Source organism: Budorcas taxicolor, chromosome 15 (genome assembly GCF_023091745.1).
Source record: "Budorcas taxicolor isolate Tak-1 chromosome 15, Takin1.1, whole genome shotgun sequence".
NCBI classification, from domain to species: Eukaryota; Metazoa; Chordata; class Mammalia; order Artiodactyla; family Bovidae; genus Budorcas; species Budorcas taxicolor.
The window spans coordinates 79,086,359-79,103,900 of NC_068924.1; the positions used below are offsets into that span (position 1 = coordinate 79,086,359).

Sequence of the window (17,542 nt, forward strand, 5' to 3'; positions counted from 1 at the left end):
GAGATGCTTCCGTAAACATGGGAGTGCGCGTTAATACTAATTTTAAAGAGCTCTGAAGCACCACAGAAAAAACTTCCTTGCAATACTTTTCACTCCGTTTACAGTTCAAAATTCATAAGTAGGGTGAAGTAAAGAAAATAATTTTTCACTATTTATCTTACAGACAACAAAACTGATATTCAAAGAAAGGAAGTTTCTTATCCAAGGGCACACAGCTAATTAATTTTGGACGCAAAGCTTTAACCCATATCTCCTGGGCCCCCAGTGTACAATCTTTAGACATAGCCTCCATCTTCTTAAATGGTGCGGGATCAATAATTTGGGATCAATGATTGCATAGTACTTCCTATCTTGCCCTAAAAGTTGCTTAGGTACTTTACCGCTTCACTTTTGGGAAAACTTAAAAACACCCAGAGACAAATATGATACCGTATGTCCACTATTTTGGCTTAGTAACTGTAGATGTTTGTGCTATCTATGCTTCAGATCTTTTTGTAAACATTTTATGTATTTTATAATTTTCTTTCTTTCTTTACTGTTGGCGGTGTTGGGTCTTCCCTGCTGCTGGGGCCTTCCCCTCGCTAGAGCGAGCAGGCGCGAGTCCCCCCTGCAGCATGTGGGCTTCTTACTGCGGCGGCTTCTCTTCTGGGGATCACGGGCCATAGGCACGCGGACATCAGCAGCTGCAGCTACCAGGCTCCAGCGAGCGGGCTCAGGCGGCTCAATTGCTTCACGGCCCACGGGGACCTCCTGGACCAGGGATCAGACCCGCGTCTCCTGCACTGGCAGGCAGATTCTTTACCACTGAGCCACCAGGGAAGCCCCTTCAGATTTTTTTCTTTTTCTTTTTAACTGGACAATAATTGCTTTATAATGTGTTGGTTTCTGCCATACATCACAGATCGCTCTCTTTTTTTAAAATCAGAGAAATAATACATTAAAGGTCATTGAAATCCCCATGTGATCTTATCCTAGTTCCAAGCCTCTCTTTCTTTAGAGACAATCATTATCATAGACTTGGCTTGTATCCTTTAGTCTATGAAAACCCAGTTTTCAAAAACTGAAAACTGTGACTTCTACAAATGTAAGAGAAACACATGAAAGAGGTTATGCAATTTATCAAGGAAGAAAACAGTAAGCAATTAAGGCTAATTCAAGGAGCATTTGAAAGATAACTGTAGGCAGTGACCTCAATAAAATTAACAAAAGAAACTTCATCAACTCAATGAAAGAAAGTTTAGAATGTAGAGAAGATTCTTGGGTTAGATAGCCAAGTGGTTCTTGTGCTATATGGCAGTAAAATGTAAACTCTGGGTGATATTTTTCTATAAGACACACACTGTTTCCATTTCTACTGGACAAAACTCTATGAGTAACACATAACTTCACTAAGTCTGGAACTTTAATCAATAGTGAACAATCAGACCAGGTTCATTTTCCTAAATAAATCCTTGGCTGCCCAAGGATTTAGAGTAAGCCTTAGAATGACCCTGAAAAGACATGCTGCTCCCCTTTTCCCAGTATTTCCAAGTTCTGGATAATTTCTCTGCGCACATCTGTATTGCTCTATTTCAGTGCAGTTATGAATCCATAGATAATAATAGTAGGTGGTAATTATTGAGCATTTATTTGTGCCAAGCAACGTCTTAACTGTTTCACTGATACACGTATTAAGTCTGTTTAGCTCCTCAATACCAATATTAGGTTCTATTACTATTCTCATTTCACACATGAAAAATTTGAGGCACAAATCCCTAAGATCATTCAGCTAGAAAGAGGCAGAACTGTGATCAGTCCCAAGCTGCCTGGTGTCATACCGTACATATTATTGGGCAAGTCGCTTTTGAGATCCTTTTCTGCTAGATGGCAAGACTCTCTGTGTCAATTCTGAGTAGTCATAGTATAACAGTATCACCCCCGCACCCTGCCTCAACATCCACCCATGCAAATCTACACCTTTTAAGGAATATTGCTAAAACAAACACACATTTATGCCCCATCTATCTTAAAATAGAAACTTACAAGTATCTTTAAATGTGCTTGTGAATCATCTGACGATTAGGTTAAAATACAAATTCTGATTCGGCAGATTTGGGGAACAGCCTGAGACTCTGTGCTTCTAACTAGCTCCCAGGGGACACAGATGCTGGTGTTCCACAGATTACGCGTCGAGCGTCGTGACCTAAGAACATTCCCGTGTTCCTCTCTAATTTCACCCATGTTTTCACCCCAACAAGAGGTAAGCACTACCCCAAATTTTGTGTAATCACTCCTTGCTTTATTTTAAATAGCTTTGCCATCAGTGAATACAGTTCTAAATATTATAATGGTTTAACAGTCATTACAGAGTATTGGCTGTGTTCCTTATGTTATTCAACGCATCCTTGAGTGTTTTACACTCAAAGCTTCGCAACGTCCTCTCTCCCAGCCCCGTGGTGGCCCTCGCTGCCCTATCCCAGTGGTGACCTCCGGCTTCTCCTCTGTCTCTGTCTGCGAGTCTGCCACTTTTTTGTGATATTCAGCAGTTTGTTTTATTTTTAAGATTCCACATAAAAGTGATATCATACAGTCTTTGTCTTTCTCTGTCTGACTTATTTCACTTAGCCTCAGTTCAGCTTAGTTGCTCAGTCGTGTCCGACTCTTTGCGACTCTTTGGTGATGCCATCCAACCATCTCATCCTCTGTTGTCCCCTTCTCATCCTGCCCTCAATCTTTCCCAACATCAGGGTCTTTTCAAGTGAGTCAGCTCTTCGCATCAGGCGGCCAGAGTATTGGAGTTTCAGCTTCAACATCAGTCCTTCCATTGAACACCCAGGGCTGATCTCCTTTAGGATGGACTGGTTGGATCTCCTTGCAGTCCAAGGGACTCTCAAGAGTCTTCTCCAACACCACAGTTGAAAAGCATCAATTCCTTGGTGCTCAGCCTTCTTCACAGTCCAACTCTCACTCCATACATGACCACTGGAGAAACCATAGCTTTGACTACATGGACCTTTGTTGACAAAGTAAGGTCTCTGCTTTTGAATATGCTGTCTAGGTTGGTTATTTTTTTTCTTTGAAGGAGCAAACATCTTTTAATTTCATGGCTGCAGTCACCATCTGCAGTGATTTTGGAGCTCCCACAAATTAAGTCTCTCTCTGTTTCCACTGTTTCCCCATCTATTTCCCATGAAGTGATGGGACCAAATGCCGTGATCTTAGTTTTCTGAATGTTGAGCTTTAAACCAACTTTTTCACTCTCCTCTTTCACTTTCACCAAGAGGCTCTTTAGTTCTTCTTCACTTTCTGCCATCAGGGTAGTGTCATCTGCATATCATATCTGAGGTTATTGATATTTCTCCTGGCAATCTTGATTCTAGCTTGCCCTTCATCCAGCCCAGCATTTCTCATGACGTACTCTGCATATAGATTAAATAAGCAGGGTGACAATATACAGCCTTTACATACTCCTTTTTCTATTTAGAACCAGTCTGTTGTTCCCTGTCCAGTTCTAAGTGTTGCTTCCTGACCTGCACTCACATTTCTCAAGAGGCAGGTCAGGTGGTCTGGTAATCCTATCACTTAGCATAATACTCTCCAAATCCATACATGTAGCTGCAAGTGGCAAAATTTCCTTCTTTTTCCCTATATAGGCTATATATATTTATAAGCCCTATATACAAAATAAGCTGTATATATATATAAGCATTACATGTAAGGCCATAGCCCTGTAGCCACCAAGGAAGCCTTATACATAGGCTCAGTGATAAAGAATCCTCCTGCCAAGGCATGACATGAGGGTTCAATCCCTGAATTGGGAAGCTCCCCTGGAGAGGGAAATGTCTACCCAATCCAATATTCTTGCCTGGGAAATCCCAAGGACACAGGAGCCTGGCGGGCCACAGTTCATGGAGTCACAAAAGAGTTGGAACGTAACTTCGCGACTAAACGAAAGAGCGACATATAGATACACTCCACACACACACACCACCTTCCTCTTTACCCGCTCGTCTGTGGTGGGCACTGAGCTCGCTTCCGTGCCTCGGCAACTGTAAATAACACTGCCGCGAACGGTGAACACAAGCATCTTTTCAAAACAGTGTTTTTGCTTCTTTTAGCTTTGTATCTGGGAATGGAATTGCTAGATCCTGAAAAGACTCTGATGCTGGGAGGGATTGGGGGCAGGAGGAGAAGGGGGCGACAGACGATGAGATGGCTGGATGGCATCACTGACTCGATGGACGTGAGTCTGAGTGAACTCCGGGAGTTGGTGATGGACAGAGAGGCCTGGCGTGCTGCGACTCATGGGGTCGCAAAGAGTCGGACACGACTGAGCGACTGAACTGAACTGAACTGAACTGAACTGAACTGTCTGTTTTAAACCTGTCACCGATGGAACACTACTATGAGCAGTCTTCTGTTCCTTGTTTCCTGCAGCCGTATGCCTTAGAGACGTGCTGTCTTGATGTACAGGCCTCTGGTTCATTCACCTTCGCTGCTGTCTAGTTTCTGAGCTCTGTCTGACTCATCCCTTCCCACAGATGACAGGTGTTTGTGTTGCGTTCACATTTTTTTGCTGTGAGAAGCAGTGCTGCTTTAAGCATTTCTGGTATATGTTTTATAATGAAAATGCACAAGAATTTCTCCTGATTATATGCCTACTTACAGAACTGCTGAATCTTAGTGTGTGTACATGTTCAGCTTTTCAGTTCAGTTCAGTTGCTCAGTCGTGTCTGACTCTGCGACCCCACGAACTGCAGCACACCAGGCCCCCCTGTCCATCACCAGCACCTGGAGTTCACTCAGACTCATGTCCATCAAGTCGGTGATGCCATCCAACCGTCTCATCCTCTCTCGTCCCCTTCTCCAACCTTCAATCTTTCCCAGCATCAGGGTCTTTTCAAATGAGTCACCTCTTCGCATCAGGTGGCCAAAGTATTGGAGTTTCAGCTTCAGCATCAGTCCTTCCAATGAACACCCAGGACTGATCTCCTTTAGGGTGGACTGGTTGGATCTCCTTGCAGTCCAAGGGACTCTCAAGAGTCTGCTCCAACACCACAGTTCAAAAGCATCAATTCTTTGGTGCTTAGCTTTCTTTATAGCCCAACACTCACATCCATACATGACTACTGTGGAAGAACCATAGCCTTGACTAGACGGATCTTTGTTGGCAAAGTAATGCCTCTGCATTTTAATATGCTGTCTACGTTGGTCATAATTTTCCTTCCAAGGAGTAAGCATCTTAATTTCATGGCTGCAGTCACCATCTGCAGTGATTTTGGAGCCCAAGAAAGTAAAGTCTCTCATTGTTTCCATTGTTTTTCCATCTATTTGCCATGAAGTGATGGGACCAGATGCCATGATCTTAGTTTTCTGAATGTTGAGTTTTAAGCCAAATTCTTCACTCTCCTCTTTCACTTTCATCAAGAGGCTCTTTAGTTCCTCTTCACTTTCTGCTACAAGGGTGGTGTCACCTGCATATCTGAGGTTATTGATATTTCTCCCAGCAATCTTAATTCCAGCTTGTGCTTCTTCCAGCCCAGCGTTTCTCATGATGTACTCTACATATAATTTAAATAAGCAGGGTGAGAATATACAGCCTTGACGTACTCCTTTTCCTATCTGGAACCAGTCTGTTGTTTCATGTTCTAACTGTTGCCTCCTGACCTGCATATAGGTTTCTCATGAGGCAGGTGGGGTGGTTCTGGTATTCCCATCTCTCTCAGAATTTTCAACAGTTTGTTGTGATCCACACAGTCAAAGGCTTTGGCATAGTCAATAAAGAAGAAGTAGATGTTTTTCTGGAACTCTCTTGCTTTTTTGATGATCCAACGAATGTTGGCAATTTGATCTCTGATTCCTCTGTCTTTTCTAAATCCAGCTTGAACATCTGGAAGTTCACAGTTCACATACTGTTGAAGCGTGGCTTGGAGAATTTTGAGCATTACTTTACTAGCATGTGAGATGAGGGCAATTGTGCGGTAGTTTGAGCATTCTTTGGCATTGCCTTTCTTTGGGATTGGAATGAAAACTGACCTTTTCCAGTCCTGTGGCCACTGCTGAGTTTTCCATATTTGCTAGCATATTGAGTGCAGCACTTTCACAGCATCATTTTTTAGGATTTGGAATAGCTCACTGGAATTCCATCACCTCCACTAGCTTTGTTTGTAGTGATGCTTCCTAAGGCCCACATGGCTTCACATTCCAGGATGTCTGGCTCTAGGTGAGTGATCACACCATCATGGTTATCTGGGTCATTAAGGTCTTTTCTGTATAGTTCTTCTGTGGATTCTTTCTACCTCTTAATATCTTCTGCTTCTGATAGGTCCAGACAATTTCTGTCCTTTATCAAGCCCATCTTTGCATGAAATGTTCCCTTGGTGTCTTTCATTTTATTGAAGAGATCTCTAGTCTTTCCCATTCTATTGTTTTCCTTTATTTCTTTGCATTGATCACTGAGGAAGGCTTTCTTATCTCTCTTTGATATTCTCTGGAACTCTGAATTCAAATGGGTATATCATTCCTTTTCCCCTTTGCTTTTCACTTCTCTTCTTTTCACAGCTATTTTTAAGGCCTCCTCAGGCAGCCATTTTGCTTTTTTTGCATTTATTTTTCTTGGGGATGGTCTTGATCCCTGTCTCCTGTACAATGTCACGAACCTCCATCCATAGTTCATCAGGCACTCTATCTATCAGATCTAGTCCCTTAAATCTATTTCTCATTTCCACTGTATAGTCATAAGGGATTTGATTTAGGTCATACCTAAATGGTTGAGTGGTTTTCCCTACTTTCTTCAATTTGAGTCTGAATCTGGCAATAAGGAGTTCATGATCTGAGCCACAGTCAGCTCCTGGTCTTGTTTTTGTTGACTGTATAGAGCTTCTCCACCTTTGGCTGCAAAGAATATAATCAATCTGATTTCAGTGTTGACCATCTGGTGATGTCCATGTGTAGAGTCTTCTCTTGTGTTGTTGGAAGGGGGTGTTTGCTATGACCAGTGCATTTTCTTGGCAAAACTCTATTAGTCTTTGCCCTGCTTCATTCCATATTCCAAGGCCAAATTAGCGTGTTATTCCAGGTGTTTCTTGACTTCCTACTTTTGCATTCCAGTCCCCTATAATGAAAAGGACATCTTTTTTGGGTGTTAGTTCTAAAAGGTCTTGTAGGTCTTCATAGAGCTGTTCAACTTCAGCTTCTTCAGCGTTACTGGTTGGGGAATAGACTTGGATTGCCGTGATATTGAATGGTTTGCCTTGGAAATGAACAGAGATCATTCCGTTGTTTTTGAGATTGCATCCAAGTACTGCATTTCAGACTCTTTTGTTGACCATGATGGCTACTCCATTTCTTCTGAGGGATTCCTGCCCGCAGTAGTAGATATAATGGTCATGTGAGTTAAATTCACCCATTCCAGTCCATTTTAGTTCGCTGTTTCCCAAAATGTTGATATTCACTCTTGCCATCTCCTGTTTGACCACTTCCAATTTGCCTTGATTCATGGACCTGACATTCCAGGTTCCTATGCAATATTGCTCTTTACAGCATCGGACCTTGCTTCTATCACCAGTCACAGCCACAGCTGGGTATTGTTTTTGTTTTGGCTCCATCCCTTCATTCTTTCTGGAGTTATTTCTCCACTGATCTCCAGTAGCATATTGGGCACCTACTGACCTGGGGAGTTCCTCTTTCAGTATCCTATCCTTTTGGCTTTTCATGCATGGGGTTCTCAAGGCAAGAATACTGAAGTGGTTTGCCATTCCCTTCTCCAGTGGACCACATTCTGTCAGACCTCTCCACCATGACCCGCCCATCTTGGGTGGCCCCGCATGGCATGGCTCATAGTTTCATTGAGTTAGACAAGGCTGTGGTCCATGTGATCAGATTGGTTAGTTTTCTTTGACTGTGGTTTTCAGTCTGTCTGCCCTCTGATGGAGAAGGATAAGAGGCTGATGGAAGCTTCCTGAAGGGAGACACTGACTGAGGGAGAAACTGTGTCTTGTTCTGATGGGTGGGGCCATGCTCAGGTTCAGATCAGTCGCTCAGTCGTGTCTGACTCTTTGCCACCCCATGAATCGCAGCACACCAGGCCTCCCTGTCCATCACCAACTCCCGGAGTTCACTCAGACTCACGTCTATTGAGTCAGTGATGCCATCCAGCCATCTCATCCTTGGTCGTCCCCTTCTCCTGCCCTCAATCCCTCCCAGCATCAGAGTCTTTTCCAATGAGTCAACTCTTCGCATGAGGTGGCCAAAGTACTGGAGTTTCAGCTTCAGCATCATTCCTTCCAAAGACATCCCAGGGCTGATCTCCTTCAGAATGGGCCGGTTGGATCTCCTTGCAGTCCAAGGGACTCTCAAGAATCTTCTCCAACATCACAGTTCAAAAGCATCAGTTCTTCAGAGCTCAGCTTTCTTCACAATCCAACTTTCGCATCCATACATGACCACTGGAAAAACCATAGCCTTGACTAGACGGACCTAGTTGGCAAAGTAATGTCTCTGCTTTTGAATATGCTATCTAGGTTGGTCATAACTTTCCTTCCAAGGAGTAAGCGTCTTTTAATTTCATGGCTGCAGTCACCATCTGCTGTGATTTTGGAGCCCAAGAAAATAAAGTCTGACACTGTTTCCATTGTTTCCCTATCTATTTCCCATGAAGTGATGGGACCAGATGCTATGATCTTCGTTTTCTGAATGTTGAGCTTTAAGCCAACCTTTTCACTCTTCTCTTTCACTTTCATTAAGAGGCTTTTAAGTTCCTCTTCACTTTTTGCCATAAGGGTGGTGTCATCTGCATATCTGAGGTTATTGATATTTCTCCCAGCAATCTTAATTCCAGCTTATGCTTCTTCCAGCCCAGCATTTCTCATGAGGTACTCTGCATATAAGTTAAATAAGCAGGGTGAGAATATACAGCCTTGACGTACTCCTTTTCCTATTTGGAACCAATCTGTTCCATGTCCAGTTCTAACTGTTGCCTCCTGACCTGCATATAGGTTTCTCAGGAGGCAGGCCAGGTGGTCTGGTATTCCCATCTCTTTCAGAATTTTCCACAGTTTATTGTGATCTACACAGTCAAAGGTTTTGGCATAGTCAACAGTGAATCTTTAATCCAGTTTTCTGTTGATGGGTGGAGCTGTATTCCTTCCCTGTTGTTTGACTTGAGGCCAAAGTATGGTGGAGGTAATGAAGAAAATGATGACCTCCTTCAAAAGGTCTCATGCATGTACCGCCACACTCAGTGCCCCCAACCCTGGAGCACCACCAGCGACCCACGCCTCTGCTGGAGACTCCTGGACAGTCACGGGCAAGTGTGGGTCAGTCTCTTGTGGGGTCACTGCTCCTTTCTCCTGGGTCCTGGCGCACAAGGTTCTGTGTGTGCCCTCCAAGAGTGTTCCCCAGTCCTGTGTAAGTTCTGGCAGCTCTACAGTGGGGTTACTGGCGACCTCCTCCAAGAGGGCTTGTGCTACACCCACGTCTGCAGCACCCAGAGCCCTGCCCCTGCGGCAGCCCACTGCTGACCCGGCCCTCCGCAGGGGACTCTCAGACACAGGTCTGGCTCAGTCCCTGTGGGGCCTCTGGGTCCTGGTGCACCCAAGCTTTGTTTGAGCCCTCCAAGCTTCTCTGGCAGGTATGGGGTTTGAATCTAAACAGAGTTTCGCCCCTCCCACCATCTTGCTGGGGCTTCTCCTTTGCCCTTGGATGTGGGGTATCATTTTATGGTGGGATCCAACCTTCTCCTGTCGATGGCTGTTCGGCAGCAAGCTGTAATTTTGGTCTTCTCACAGGAGACGATGAGCGCACCTCCTTCTATCCGCCAGCTTGGAGTCTCCCATGCAGGTCGGGAAGACTGGGACAGCTTTTTAATTTGATGACAAATTGTTCCCCAGTGTGGTCAGTCCAGTTTACGGAGAACCATCACAGATTTGGATCTGGTAGTTCTGGGGTGGGGTCCCAGATGCTCCATTTCTCAAAAGCTCTCAGGTGATGACCATGCCACTGGTCCAAGGAAAACGGGCATGTAGAGGCCCGTCCGTTCACTTACCGAGAATATTTACCAAGTGTCTATAATGCGTCAGCCCGTGTGCTAGGCATGGAGGACACAACGGTGAATGAGACAGGACACGGCTTTGCCACTGCTCAGGTTGGAAGTGTAAATATTTGTTCAACATTTGTATTGTTGAAGTGGATAGCAACTGATCGTCTACTGTTTTAAAATTGTACCCTAGAGTCATATGACACGCCCATTTAACTTGTATTTTCTGTTTTCTGGCTTTCATGTTTTCAAAATGCTTTTCTTTTTTGTGGTTCCTCATTCTCTCTTGAGGAATGCAGGTGTTTGTACGGACCCAATCCTGGGTGATACATTACAGGGTTTAAACTTAGCTAAAGTCCCTCTTAGTAAATATTGCTGAATTGTGCCTTAATCTTGATTTGTTTATATATTTTTCTTTATCACCGGTCTTCATTTATTTTTTTCTAATGTCTTTTCTTTTTTTTGTTAAATTGGAGTATAATTGCTTTACAATGTTGTATTGTTTTCTGCTGAACAGCAAAGTATAGCTCTTGGTATACATATGTCCCTTCCTTCCTGAGTCCCCCCACCATCCCTCCCCTCTAGGTCATCACAGAGCTTGAGCTGAGCTCTGTCTGCTACACAGCACCTTCCCACCAGCTATCTATTTTACATATGGGAATGTGTGCTTCGGCGCTCGCTTTCTTCACAGTCCAACTCTCACATCCATATATGACCACAGGAAAAACCATAGCTTTGACTAGACGGACCTTAGTCAGCAAAGTAATATCTCTGCTTTTGAATATGCTATCTAGATTGCTCATAACTTTTCTTCCAAGGAGTAAGCGTCTTTTAATTTCATGGCTGCAGTCACCATCTGCAGTGATTTTGGAGCCCCCCAAAATAAAGTCTGACACTGTTTCCACTGTTTCCCCATGTATTTCCCATGAAGTGATGGGACTGGATGCCATGATCTAGATCCTGAAAAGACTCTGATGCTGGGAGGGATTAGGGGCAGGAGGAGAAGGGGACGACAGAGGATGAGATGGCTGGATGGCATCACTGACTCGATGGACGTGAGTCTGAGTGAACTCCGGGGGTTGGTGATGGACAGGGAGGCCAGGTGTGCTGTGATTCATGGGGTCGCAAAGAGTCGGATACGACTGAGCAACTGAACTGAACTGAACTGAATGTGTGTCTCAGTGTAGAATGGACAGGGCTATTAATAAGGCTTGAACTTCATTATGTTTAAGAGCCTGAGAACAAAAGAGTAGTCATTAAAGCCTTCATTGGTATTCAGTTGTATTCTTGGCCTTTAGTATGTATTTATTATGTAATTTTAAGGAAGGTTGCCCCACTGATAATATTTTATTTTTAGTTAAATTTTGCATATATATTGTCACATTTAAGCCTAGTCTAAGAAGCATGTGCTTCCCAGGTGGCTCAGTGGTAGAGAATCTGCCTGCCAATTCGGGAAATGCAAGTTCGATCCCTAGGTGGGGAAGATCCCCTGGAGCAGGAAATGGCAACCCACTCCAGTAGTCTTGCCTGGAATATCCCACGGACAGAGGAGCCTGGCGGGCTAGCAGTCCATGGGGTCACAAAAGAGTCAGACAGGACTTAGTGACTAAACCTCAGTGTATGCATGCCCTGTGCTACAGTTTCAGAGTTCAAGAGAACTATGACCTCCAGATTCAGGCCACAGTCAGCCAGCTGGCCTCAGTGTCAGTTTTACTGCTTGTCAGTTTTACTCTCACGAACTTAGAGTGTGAAAGACTCAGCAGAGGTAGTTCAGCACAGGCAAAGGATGTTCAAACATTTCCACCCTAAGAAACAGGCTTCCCTGGTGGCTCAGCTGGTAAAGAATCTGCCTGGAATGCAGGAGACCCTGGTTCAATTCCTGGGTTGGGAAGATCCCCTGGAGAAGGAATAGGCTACCCACTGTAGAATCCTTGGGCTTCCCTGGTGGCTCAGAGGTAACGAATCCTCCTGCAATGTGGGAAACCTGGGCACGATCCCTGGGTTGGGAAGGTCCCCCTGGAGGAGGGCATGGCAACCCACTCCAGTATTCTTCCCTGGAGAATCTCCATGGACAGAGGGGCCTGGTGGGTGACAGTCCATGGGGTCACAGAGAGCTGGACATGACTGAGCAACTAAGCACACACCCTAAGTCCACCTCAATTATGTAGAAGCAAGAGTTAGCCGGCAGTTTATTTCAGATATAATCTGGTGATGTTTTAGAACTCCGTATGGATGATGGTGTAATCAACTGCATAATTGGCCAGTGAGAGGTGAAGCTAGGTGTTCATAAGATCTCATTTAGTTTTCCTATGTCTGGACTAAGAAGGTTGTATTTCCCAGTCTCTTTTGCAGTTATCTTAAAGCCTTAAGTGGTTGAATTGATGTGAGCCAACCTCAGGCCAGGTTATTGAAAGCACTCTTCATGACCTTCTTGATTGCTTCCCTCAGTTGAGATTGAGATGATAGCACTGTCGAATGAAGAGGCTCGAGGACTAATGGGTGGATAAAGGTTGCCCTGGAGAGTCCATGATCTCTCTCCAGTTTAGTGCAGGAAAAAGCCTTTGTGGTGCTGAGTTACCTTGTGGGGTTTATTTGTTACTGTGGCGTAAACTACCTGACTAATACATGTTCTGACTATTAATCTAGGTAGGGCCTACCGCACTGTGTCGTACCTAATTGCTTCCTGTATATTTTTACAGCTGAGTGAATTAAATGAATTTTTAACAAGTCTTTTCACCCTAATGTTCTAGTCCTGACCTTAGTTGCTGACCTGTACTAAAAATGTGGTTTATTAGTTAAAGGAATGTAGAACATAGGAGGAATTTAGTAAATATTTATTTTCCGGAGGGAGACAAAAGTAAGAAATCGTCATACTTAGCTTGCCTGAAAGGAATTTTTAATGAGTCATTTTTAGAATAAAATGTCAGAATTGAATATGTGCAGTAGGTAAGTTTTGTACAGTTTTTGAGAAAAAGACAGAAAAAGGCTTCCCCATTGTGCTGCCGCCCTAGAACAATCCTCATGTATGCTTTCGTGCGCTCCTCCCAGGTTTTTTCTACTCGTTTTTATCTCATAGTTACCATTACGAAGTAGATGTTCTGACCTGCTGTTTTCCATGTATTCTGTCGTCTTCACAAGTATAACATTTGCTGGTTACATCGTAATCCATCGGGGGTGGGGGAAATCTCTTAACTGGTTTCCTCCTTTGAACATTTGTTGTTGTTGTTGCTTAACAAGGCCGACTCTTTGTGTTTGTGACCCTGTGGACTGCAGCTCTCCAGGCTTCCCTGTCCTTCACTATTTCCTGGAGCTGGCTCAAACCCATGTCCATTGAGATGGTGATGCCATCCAACCATCTCATCCTCTGTCGTCCCCTTCTCCTCCTGCCCTCAATCTTTCCCAGCATCAGGGTCTTTCCCAGTGAATCGGCTCTTTGCATCAGGTGGCCAAAGACTGAAGTATTTGAACATGTAGGTTTCTTCTAGTTTCTTGCTTTGAAAAGTGATGCTGTGATAAAGCTACCTGTATAGTAAGATTTGCGCTTCCCAGGTGGCACTAGGGGTAAAGAACCCCTTGCCAAGGCAGAGACTTAAGAGACGCTGCTTCAACCCCTGGATCAGGAAGCTCCCCTGGGGGAGGGCATGGCGACCCACTCCAGCATTATTGCCTGGAGAATGCCATGGACAGAGGGGCCTGGTGGGCTGTGGGCCATAGGGTTGTGAAGAGTTCAACACAACTGAAGCATCTTAGCATGCACGCAGAGTAAGATTTTCTATATTTAGAATAACATCCTTAAGAGAGACCTGAAAAACGCTCACTGATGATCCCCACATCTAGAGTGAGGCTCACACAGGCCAGGTGAAGTCTTTGCCTTGGTTTAAGAGCTTATCTTCCAGTCAGCTGTTCAGCCTTGAACTGAGTCAGGTCTGGCTTCTTCGTTTGTGTGTTCTCTGGAACACATGCACCTGTCCCATATTACAGGTACACTTAAAGACATTTAGGTCAAATATATATATACCCTCTCCCAAGGCGCAGCGTCTTATAGAATACTATAATTGCATTGATCTCCCTCCCTCTCTCTCACTCACACACGCAGACCCCTGAGAATTCTGAGACACATACAGACTTCCGGCTAGAAAACAGATGTATGAGGAAAGTGAGGAGAGTTCTCCCTTGATCCTGAGGTTTTATTTAATGGGACAGCTTATCACATGCAGCAGCAGTAAGATGTGAAGGACACTTCTGACCTGGTCCTTTTCCTTTAGGACCAGCAGGAAAGCATGAGCCACTGGAGCCAACCCACGTCTCTAAACCTGGGGAAAACCAGAAGATCGTGCTGCCCCTGGTCTGAGGTCCCCCGGGAGTCATGATGAGCCGCCAGTAAGAGACCTGACTTGTGATCGTGGTGTAATTGAAATATCTGGTTTTGATGCAAACTTCCTGATGCTGAATTCTCACTCTCTCACCAGCTGCATGGCTTCAGGAAGCTAATTCACTTTTACTGAGTCACATACCCTTCATTTGTAAAATGAGGTCATCTCCACATGGCTCCCTCACAGATGATGGCAGAGATTCAATATGTGAATGGATACTGAGCTACTTTATGGCTGCGATGCTCTGCACCAAGTATGGTATTTGTGTTTCTCTCTTACTTCTACCACCTCCTCCAAAACCAGGCTGCTCTTGGTTAGATCAATTCTTTATGTGATTTGGAAGACGCTATGCCTTCCTCTTGCCAACCAACAACCTCGCAGGGTTTAGCAGGAGCTTCCTCTGCAGGGCCTCCTTCACCTCCTTGTTGCGGAGGCTCTAGATGATGGGGCTGAGCATGGGGGTTATGATGGTGCAGCAGACAGACACCACCTGGCCACTGGTGTCATCGGTGGATCCACGAGGCTGGACGTAGGTGAAATCACGGTGCTGTAGGAGATGGCAGTGGCCAGGAAGGGGGAGGCACACGTGGAGAGGGCCTTCTCCTTCCCAGCTGCCGAGCGCATCCTCCCAATGGCCACCAAGCCCAGGCCGTAGGAGGTGAGGATGAGGGCAGCAGGTAGATAGGTAGCCAGGGCAGAGGAGGTGCAGAGGGCCATACCTGCCGTGGCTGTGTCGGCACAGGCCCGACGGAGAAGGGGTTGGATGTCACAGAAGTAGTGCGGTACCTGGTTGGGCCTGCAGAAAGGCAGGGCAAAGACATTCCCAGTCTCAGTAGCAGAATTAGCGCCACTGAAAGCGAGGAAGCAGCCACCAGCGGGAGACAGGGGCCCTGGTCATGATGGAGCCCAGTGGAGAGGTTGGCAGATGGCCGTGCAGCGGTCGCAGGCCACAGAAGCCAGCAGGAAGCTCTCAGCCGCGGCGTGCATCACAGAGAAGGCCATCTGGACCACGCAGCCCTTGAAGGAGACGGACCTGCCAGAGGCCAGAGAGTCGCCCAGCAGCCGGGGTGTGACCACAGAGGAGTAGCAGATATCAAGGAAAGAGAGGACGCTGAGAAAGAGGTACATGGGCCTGTGGAGGCGGGAGTCCGTGAGGATGAGCACCATCATCCCCAGGTTGCCTGCCACGGTCATGACATAGATGAGCAGGAAGCCTCCAAAGAGAAGCTTCTGGAGGTCTGGATCATTGGAGAATCCCAGCAGGATGAACTGGGTGAGGGGGGTGTAGTTTCCAGCGGCAAGGGCTAGTTCTCCAGGCGTCATCTGCAGAGGTGGCAACCGACCATCACTCAGACGGTGTTACTGAGCGTGCCCGCCTGTGCATGAGGGAGAACGTCAAGTGAGTGTCTTCATTTAGAAGAAGAAACGGTGGGGGAAGGGGGGGGGTCCCTGGCCCCCTGGTGGTCCAGGCTAAGGCTTCAAATTTCCAAGGCAGGGCTTCCAGTTTCGGATCCTGGTCTGGGAACTAGATCCCATAGGCTGCCCCTAAGTGTTTGCATGCTGCAAGTAAAGATCAGATCCTCCTCACCGAAGACCTGGGACAGCCAGGGAAATAAACAAATATTAGGAAAAAGAAATAATGGCAAGTGTCACGCCACAGTGGATAGGACATGGGCGCTGAGGCCAGACAGACCTGTCTTAGTTCTGACTGTGCCGCTAACTGGTCCTGTCACTTTGGATAAGCTGTATTCACAAGGCTTATTTTTCTCATCTTTAAAGTAGGGAAAGGAAGTCTGCTTCTCAGGAGGCTCTATGGTAGAAATGAAAATAGAAATCTAAAACCTTCGAACGTGTGGGACACTGCAGGTTATCAATAGACATGAGGTCACCCCCCCTCGATTGTGTGTAGATCCATGAATAATGCTCACGACTCTGACGATGACTGCATTCTATGCTTTTTAAAGAGTTATTGGTGTTTATTTTGGCTGGGTCCTCGTTGTGGTGCTCGGGCTCTGTCTGGCTGTGGCGAGTCGGGGCTCCTCTCTCCTTGCGGCGTGTGGGCTACTTAGGGCACTGGCTTTGCTTCTTGCAGAGCTGGGCTCCAGGCACTGGGCTTCAGTGGTTGCGGTGCACGGGCTTAGGTGCCCTGTGGCACGTGGAATCTTCCTGAACCGGGGATTGAACCTGTGTCCCCAGCATTGGCAGGCAGATTCTTAACCTCTGGAGCCCCAGGGATGTCCTCATTCTGACCTTTTTAAATCGCGATGTAATTCACATATCGTAAAGTTCACTATTTAATGGTTTACAAACCAGTGGCTGTTTGTTTGTTCATAACATTTCATAACCATTGCAGAGCACTTTCATCACCAAAGAAAGAAAACTCTGTTAACTATTACCAGTCACCTCTTGTTTCCCTCTTCCTCCAGCCCTTGGCAACGATTAATCCACTTTCTGGCTGTGTGAATTTGCCCACTCTAGATGTTTCATGTCCTAGGATTCACACATTCTATGGTCTTTGGGCCCTGACTGCTTTCACTTCGTCTTTGCAGGGCTTACCCATGTTATGACACGTATGACTATTCATGCTGTCTGGTTCTTAAACATCCTCCGGGTGCCCCCTTGTCTATACCGTAACCGTTTTGTCCTCTGAGAATCTACTGAGTTGAATGTCACCTCAGAGACCAGTCAGACTGTACATGGTGTGTTGGGGCTTCCGGAACAGTCGTTCAGGACATTTCTCCCTAGGAGGACTGGATAGGCCTGGGGTCCTTTCTTTCTTCCCCACACTTTCCTCTCTATTCTGTTCCTCAAATCCTTCTTTGTTGAGAGTTTGGGCTAAGGTTCTGCAAACCAAGCCCAGGGACACCTCACCAATCTCTTCATCCAAGCCTAGCAGCCTGCATAGAGGACACGGAGGGAAGAGCGTTGAACTTGACTGAAGGATGTCACAGCCTCGTCTTTGTCCCGCCTGCTGTGATGGGACAGGGGAGGAAGGAAGAGCCGTGGACAGGACGGACGGGTCTGGCTGTGCGGCCTGCTGGTTCTCTTAGCTTCGGCGGTTCTCCGCCCTCTAGACCTCTGATCCCTCGATAGCAAAATCAAGGTTGTGCATGAAAGACACCTGGAGTCAGGCCTGGTGCTGACAACCTGACGG

General features: G+C 45.9%; 1 pseudogene; it reads right to left on the minus strand.

Moving 5' to 3' along the window:
* Positions 1–14,734: 14,734 nt before the first annotated feature.
* On the minus strand, positions 14,735–15,711 carry LOC128059991 (olfactory receptor 1009-like; annotated as a pseudogene).
* Positions 15,712–17,542: the final 1,831 nt, after the last annotated feature.